Raw genomic sequence first — 8968 nt, 5'->3', positions numbered from 1 at the left:
TTACAATAGAGAAAACAAAATTTTTCAGGGAGGACACTCTATCTCTTTTCCCCTACATGGCTGGAACTATGCAAAACCAAAATGGTTTCTCTCTTGGCAGGCAGGTGGGATTCTTAACGAGCCAACACACAGAAAACAGATAAAATTAAGAGAAACACACCAGAGCCTATTTTATTCTCTTTCTTTTCCCATCATGCTTTGTCCAGCTCTTACATCCCCATTATTACCACTAACTACAGCCAACCGATATTTAGAAATTGCATTCCAACCAACATCACTGGCTGACAAGCCCTGTACATTGATGCAAATTTAACATTTCTAACTCATATTCATGGCCATCAAGAATTTTGTTTGTACGTCTGCTCTAACTTCCTCCTAACTTCGCCCGGTACTTTTTGTCTTCTCATCTGACACCTCCTTCTCTCTCTCTTTTCCCTTACATGCTTTCCATTGATTCACACCATCTTTGTACTTTTCCCAGGTTTCTCCTCCACTTGCTAAACCTGCTTCATTAGACATCCCCTTCAAACACTGTTCTGGAGTGGAAGCATTTCCTGAGTCTTCCCTTCACATCCTTCACCTTTACTCCCTCCTGCAAGTTGACAGTAATTCCTCAGTTTGAGAATGATACAGCTGGTATAACTCAAATTATTGAGGGGCAAATACTGCATCTCAAATTCCCCACTGCTCTGGAACCATTAGTTTGCAGTTGAAGCGTCCTGTGAAAACGAACGGATGCTGTTAGTTGAATGGACCGATTCTGCCAGCTGATAGATATCTTTTTACGTTTCTCACAAGTGTGGAGTTAACACATAGAGAGGGTGAAAGAGATGAGGACTGTGTTTGCTCTCTCCACAGGATCAACTCAGAACCTGTAGAGCAAGTGAAGATAAAGGCAACATGGTGGAGTACGGGAATATGTGGGTTTAAATTAACACAACATATACTTCTTTGTGGCTCCCTTAGCCTACACGTTCAAGAGTCCCATTGAGTCCAGCTCTACACACGAGTAAAGCACATATAACGTAGCCCATTAACGATGTTTAATGTACAATTTTGCTTTTTTTTTTTTATCCTAGGAATTTTTTTTCTATTTTATCAGCTTTTAGTTCTGCTGACTTCTAACAAGCCTTTTTGGGGATTCTGAGTTGGTTTTGGTGGTGAGTAGGAGTGAAGAAAGAAATTCAATAAGCCTGCAGGCAATTGCTGTACTGGCAGAGTGCATTGCTTTTCATTTTGGAATTGGCATGAAGGCACTCCAAGTAACACAAGCTCTCCTTTTTGACAGAATTGACAGATAAATTATATAACAGGATGCCATTGGATAGTTTTGGGGGTGGGGAGGATTGGGATTGAGTGAAGTCGAAATGGAAAGCTCATTTCAACATCAGGGGTATTCCTTCACCGTAACATTAAAATAAAGCACCTTTAATCCAAAAGGTGCTCATGGCACTTCACCAAATGTGGCCGAGGTTTGAAATGATGTGGCTGTCTAATGAAGTTCCTCCATCAATAGTTGGACATACCAGTAACAACTCGATAATCACAAGCATTTGACCTCTCACAAATTCTGTTTACTTGGCAGGGCAGGGCACTGCAAATTATTAGTATCTTTAAGCTGTACAAGTAATTTTAGCTGGAACTGTGTATTTATTTTTAAATACTGATTGAATTTGTACAAGCAACTAATATCTAACCATGTTGAAAGCCAAAACAGATGAGTGTCCTTCTTTCTTCTAACTTAATTTGAACCTCCTGGAGCCTCACAGAAATTCTCTGACATTTCCCATTCTTGGTCACACTTGCTGTATATTCAAATCATACAACATATTGGACTATATTTTTCATACTAATAATTTCCAAAAAAGGTTTTCAAAGCTTTGGAAGCTGTCTGCCCCAAGTGAGTTTCAGATTCTTCAGGAAGATTTATAAGGCGGTATGAAGTAAGGAATGGAGAAGAAAATAAGTTGAAATGAGCCTTTTCCTTCATGGACAGTAAGAAAGGCACGGCACAAAATAAATAGTCCTTAGGTCAAAAATAAACCTGCAGAAAAGAAATAAACAGGTTGCTCTCTATTCTATGTACTGCTCAAAACTCAAAATTTCCTGTATTACAAATAAAAATTCTTTGTTTGGTTTTGTTTTGTTTTTTTCCCAAAAAATCATTAGGGAAAAGCTTTTTATAATCAAGGAACTCATACAACAAAAGGTTCATATAAGAGAGAAGGATGAACTATAGTTATATGTAGGATACACTCTTCCTGTCTAAATGTCACCATCTTTTTTCCCTCTGTAAAAATTCGTCAATCATGGAAACGCTCCATAAAGCAGCAGAAATAGGAAAAAAAAAGAAGCCCCCATCCAGTATCATGTGAATAATTATCAAATAACACATTGCATTTCTGCGGCCCTTCTGTAAAAGGATATGAAAACATACTGGAAAAATTGAATTATTTAACATCCCAACACCCCAGAAAAGGTACTTGACCTCCTAAGTGCAGACACAAAGATTGTATGTTTCTTTTTTGTAATATTAAACAAGAAATCTGTGTGCAAGCCGTGTGTAGAATTTTAATCCACCCATAACTGTCTCCCTTGTTCAGTCACAAGGTCAATACGTCTACACGTTCAATAAATAGCTCTTCAGCAGCACAGTTTTTCCTTAAATATCATAACCTCTGATCACTAAGGGACAACAGTTAAGTGTTTCAAACACAGATATAAAAAGATAGTTGTCCTAAACTCTTATACATACTCTGCCCAGGGTCATTATTAGAGGAATATAAACTGCACATTCCCGGCTCTTAAAAACTCACTCAGCTTCCAGCCCGCGGCCGTTTCAGCCAGGCCAGCCATAGCCGAGCAGCACAGCCAGCACCTTTCCACACTTCTACTGCAGCGCGTGCAAACTCTCACAAGCATCCAATTTTTCTTTTCTCATGACAAAGTCTTCCATGTACATTGGATGTTCACTGCAACAAGAAGCTTAGCCAACCGAAATGAGCTTAAACTTTTACGTTGTTCACATTACAATTTCTCTTCCTGGCCAAGTTCGTATACTCAAGGGTGGTTAACTCCAGGAAGACAAGCTCCAGCACCAAAATCATCTAATTCACACATTTTCAAACCTCTTAAGCTATTATGGAGTACATTCATACCACATTATGATTTCACCTGATACCGAAGTTCAAATTTGTCCAGCAGCAGAATGCATGTCTGAGTGCAAACCCTCCCATTGAAGATGTTTTTGGACACAGTGGATGGTGTTTAGGTCAGTGCCATCAGCACGGTGTGGCTGGGTGAGGTGTGCAGTGCCTGTTCTAATAAGTTACCATTCAGCCTGCTCTTTTACAAGGGGAGACAGGGATTGTACACATGCTGAATTCAAAATGTCCTCTTATCACTGAGGATGCACTGAGCACCAAACAAATGCAATACTTACAAAGACAAGGAAAGTGCTGAGATGTAGCTTACTCCCTAGCACAGGCTTGCTAAGGAACCATAGCTATTCTCTACTTGAACAACTTAATGTGACTATCTCTAAGTAGCTGTAATTCAATGGTGGTTTTGCTCTACACAAAGCATTGCCTGTTCAGCTACAAATTAAAATAGCCATTAGGAAGCTTGCAGCTTTGCATTTTCATGTATTTAAATTATAGCTTATTTAATCAGGACTGCACTATGCCAGTAAAGAAGAAATTTATTTCAAAGCTCATCAGCTGGCTGCTCAGTCATGCCAATGAATTAGCTTCACAACTCTGCTTCTGTTGCCACTTGTCACCCTTTCTAAGGATATGGAATTCGTGAATCCAGCTGCAGGGATCTCGCAAACATCACCCGAACAGTTTACGGGCAGTCCAGCCTCAGTACTAACCACCATACCATGCTGTGGTACCCATCGGCCTCAGAAGTCTTTGCTGCCTTATTTTGCTATCAGGACATAGGTATCTACTTGCTGCCATCTTATTTATTTACAAAGACAGTGCATACACCAAATCCTCTGCTGGCAGCTACAAAAGGAAAGCCAAGTCCACTTTTCAGCAATGCTGAGCTCTCAGTGCTCTCCTTCACTCGCTTATACCTGGTTCTGACTTGGAGCAATTCCAGCAGTTGGTGATTTTTGTTGGCACAGCACGGTCTTCAGCCATAAAAACCCAGTTACGACTTGGAGTAGAGAATAAGGTCTGCCCTTCCAAGCTACTAGTGTGATTTTGCTTAGACCTTCATTTTAACGTACAGCTCAGAGGCATCCGATTTTGCTTTTCTCTTGGATATTAGATAATTAATTATCAGCTAATTCCAGGGAAGATTAGGACTTCTTCATGCAATTCTTCCACTTGTACGTGCTATAAAAGGAGCCCATTACCAGAAGCAGTGCAGTTCCCCCTACCATAGCCCTTCCTGTTAATTAAAAATCCTTGACTGGCTTTCACAGTCTTCCATTTCTGATATCATTTCAACAGTAAGAATTAAGACATTTATTGAAACTATTAGAAGTTTTATACAAAAGTTACAAACATAATAAAACATCTTCTCTAAGAAATGAAACATTTTAAGCCACAGAGAATCACAGCTTTACAGGTCACACTTCTTTAAAGGGAAAACTACAATCTTTACTTTCTACCAAAGAAGGACAACTTGATAGTGTAATGTTGTAACTGCTCAACAAATTTAGTGAAAAAAAATAAACCATTTTCGTTTAAAGAGTCCTTGCACAAAGGAAGTACAAGAATTTTCCCATCTTCTACCTCTCTTCCCCTCAAAAAGAAAAAGAAGAAAAAGAAAAGAAAGGAAATAAAAGGAAGTCTTGAAATGTTCTTTCCTCTTTTCCATTTCCACAGGCTTCTTTTAGCAGTTACTACAAATGTTTTTGTAAAGCAAAGCCAAGCCAAGAGGCACAAAGCAGACCTTATCTTCACATAATTTAAAGAGAACAACTATTTTTGGATGTTTATAAAATATTGCTACTAATGAGATTGCTAAAGCTTAGTCACAGAAAAGTTATGACGGAATCTGCAATTGTCATGCTCGAAGCAAGTTTCGCCTACTGCCAACCTACTGCAAACTCACGTTCTGGCCAGCTTCGTCCTTTGGCTGAGAACATGCTTTGCCTTTCCTCTTTTGCTCTCCCCTCCCTCTCAAATTCAAACTTAACTCAGTTATTTTGTGAAGACCTCCCGGATTCATCGTGCGAGGAAGACGACGCGTTGTCCACGCCGATGCGACAGGCTCTGCCGAGCGCGTAATTCGGCCACAGGGAAACGCCATCCGGCAAACACCGGCAGGGCAGGCGGTTACAGCGCCATCCTGCGCATCCCCCGAGAGGGCTTGTACTTCGCGATTTTGGTTCAGCAAAGCTTTCCTCTCTGAAGAGCAGTGCTGGCACATACAGAATTACAAATAGGGTGCTAAAATCTTCCTGGTCCACTGAAAGTACACACTAGATCTGCTTCACCAAGAGTCACTGGGAATTAAAGACCTTCATAGTGTACAGGACAGTAACATTTTGAAGGAGGCATTTCCTTCTCACCCAGCAAAACCAGGCGAGACCTACACAATTTAAGAGAATTCTTGCAGCAACATTACCCTGACTGCCTAACAGCAGACTGGCTTCAGAATACACACCCTCCTCTCCAATCACATAATCATTTTTATGTTTTTTGTTTCTTATTTTAAAGAGTAACAGGAACTTTTCCACAACTTCTGCTAGGCAGTGACAGAATCAGGTGACTGACAGAAGTAATATAAATAAATGATTTGTTTATAATTACCTTTTCATTTGAAATCAGAACTTCAGAAAAGTGGAAACATTACTTATACTTGCAAGTACCTGAGATATCACCTGTGAAAATAGTTTGCTCTGAACTCCACATTTTTATGATTTCTGTTTTAGTGAACTGACTAGCAAATGTCTCTTCGAGAAAGTAGTATGAATTCTCATTTTCAGAACTCCTGTTCAGCCTCAAGATGAAGATTTAAATGCTAGTGCAAAACCACCGTACTCACCCTTCTCCTCCAAAATACAAAAAACAGCCCACAAAAACATTAGTTTCATATCTACAGCAAGTTGAATAGACTTAACGCTTTAAGCTTCCTAAAAAGGACCCCCCTCAAAAAGATCAGGAGGATTTACTACATGCAAATATAGTAAAAGCGTTAGGTTTTTGTCTGAGGACAGAAACCTTTAATTGTGACCTCTCGAGATGTACAGTAGCCTACTGGTGCAGGAATTCACATGCGGGGATTACAAAAAAATAATTTGATGTGCAGTACGTTTAGAGAAGATATTGGAATCATTTGGACCTTTTCTGTGCATGCACACCTGATAGATGTAAGGCCAGAAAAAAACAGAATGCAAAGTTACCATAACACACTGTTGCACTCCTGAGATGATTTTAAAGCTTTAAAAAAATTTAAGCAAATTCTTCCTGTCAAAAGGAAAGCTCCTTGTGGGCTATTTTTCCATTTACAAAAAAAAAAAAAAAATAAAATCCTAATTTTATCTCATTTAAAAATTCTTTAATTATTATACAACAACACTTCTGACTGCGTTATCAAACCAGGAACGTTGTTATTACACAGTCTGGATTGTTATGACATGAGTGATTTGGGGTTGCAATGATATAGAGTGAATCTACTCTTTGCAATTTCATAAATCTCCTGAGAGAACACTTTAGGAGCAATAAGAAACTTGGCACAAAGAGCATGCTCAGCCTTAGAGGCCACTTGCTAACTTCAGTTCTGATTCAGACTCTTCATTCCTATCACAGGAACCAACCCTAGACATAAAGTGAATTCTCATGCTGTACAACAGCTTTCTGCGTTGGTGTACACAGCCCAGCAGCAAACTACCTTTAATTGCTTATTTTGAAAGCCCCCATCTGCTAGGCCAGTGCAGCCAGCACAACGGTTTTATTAAGACACAATAAAAACCAATAAAGCGTTTATTATAGCTAGATCACTTCTTGAAGGCACAGACAGTTGTCCACAAAGGGTTTGGACTAATTGGGTGCTGCGTAACAGCAAGACTCATCAGCCAAGCAGCACACACGGGAGAAAGGGCAAAAAGCAGCTGCCTGCAGCAGTGTGCCTACTGAACGTGCTAGTAACCAAAACCTGATGCTTTCTAGGAAAAAGGTTTAAAGAAACAATCATTAAGTATATCCCCACGACACACATAATCCAGTTCTAACTGTTTTTCTACAATCTTTCATGCAATGGTAGAACACTTCTCCTTGCACAGGCCCTGTACACCTACCACCTTCAAAGTTCAGAAGATACAATTTTTGCCAATTCCACCTCCTCTTGCCATTGTTTACAACCACGCGAACTGCAGGTTCACACCACAGATTGAATCTGCTGGAAACCACCTCCATTACTCTGCTGTATTAAAGTGTGCCTTGAAAAAAGTTATCAGTGTATATGTTAATAACTATAACACACTAAATCACAAAATAATTTAGACTAGAAAGGACCTGTGAACTTCACCAAATTCCACTCTCTGCTCAAAGCAGGTGTAAGTCTATTATGATGTCAGGCACTTGAGAAGTACCAAGAGTGGAAAGTAACCTCCCTTGGGTGACCGATTCCAGTGCTTGATCATCTTCTTCATGGTAAAAATGTAATCATTTTTTATTCCCCTTGAATCAACACGGAGTTTCCTTGTGTTCCAATTAGTGTCCATTGCCACTCATCCTGTCCCCATACACCTTCAAGATCAGTCTTGCTATGAATCTTCTCATTGAAAGGACCGAAGACAGCAATAAAAACTGGTCTTAGTTTTCTTTACTTAGGGCTGAATATTACCCAGCTCTCTGTTTCTCCTTCTATGTCACATGCTCTTGCCTCCTCATTGTTCTGGTATCCCTTCACTGGACTCAAACCAGGGGATCAGTATCTACCTTGTATTAAGAAGCCTCAAATTGGTCACAGTCCTCCATTAATGTTCTCACGAGGAGAATAATCATTTCCATAAGCCTGCTGGTTCTACTCTTGGCTAATAAAGCCCAGGCAGGACACTATGGTTCTGCTCTAGGCCTGGTTTGTTTTTTTTTCCAGATAGAGGACTTGACTTGGCTTTGTTGAACTTAAAGACGTTTCCACAAGCCAATTTCTCCAGCTTGCTGTAGCTCTTCTGAAGTGCACATGAACTGCTTCCTTTTGTAGTTTGCTGTAGTACACAGTACAGGATTAGACATGGGAGAGTGAAGATAAAAGCCTGCCTTGAAAATCACTTCTAAAATACTGACACATGCCAACCTCACGGGCAAATCAGTTCCTGCAACTGCTTCCCAGTCCCCATCTAATTGCAGACAGCAAGCAGGAGGGTTGACAAATTAGAACAACTTTCCACACATAGATGCGTTCCAGTGCTTTCAGAACAAAGAGGGGGAAAAGGTAGATGGTTGGGAAAAGGTGAAGGTGAGTCATTAAATTTCCCTCTCAACCTTAAAATGCAAAACTATTGGAAGAGATACTGTCTCTTCCTTTTCAATATTCACATTCACCTCACTGACCAGTCACTATATTTCACAGAACCCTAAAAAAGATCTTTGATTTTCTGGCTTCAGGTGCTATGATATATTCTGCAGTATAAAGGTGCTAAGGAAACCTAGGGAAGTGTGAAACAGAAACTTAGAAAAACCCTAAACTTTCAAATTACAAAGTTGAACAATACAGGGTTTTGTTGCTTCATGTTCATATAGTGAACCCTAAAGACTTCAGATTTCAAAATACAAGCTTAAAATCATACCCAGATCATTAATCAAACAATTTGGAAGACTTTTACCCATCTGAAACAAAAAGGTCTACTCCAGAAAGATTCCAAGACTGGGCAAGATTAAAAGTGAGATTTAGAATAGGAAAAAAAATCTCAAGCGTGAACACACAGGTCTACCCAAATTATCCTGCACATAGAGTATATCAGGTTTCATAAAAGGTACAGGCTACATACACCTTCAAACTTTAC

The sequence above is a fragment of the Apaloderma vittatum genome, unplaced genomic scaffold (genome assembly GCF_000703405.1).
Source record: "Apaloderma vittatum isolate BGI_N311 unplaced genomic scaffold, ASM70340v1 scaffold1479, whole genome shotgun sequence".
In the NCBI taxonomy this organism is placed as follows: Eukaryota; Metazoa; Chordata; class Aves; order Trogoniformes; family Trogonidae; genus Apaloderma; species Apaloderma vittatum.
The sequence above is the reverse complement of the archived record's forward strand: the minus strand, read 5'-3'. Positions refer to the sequence as shown.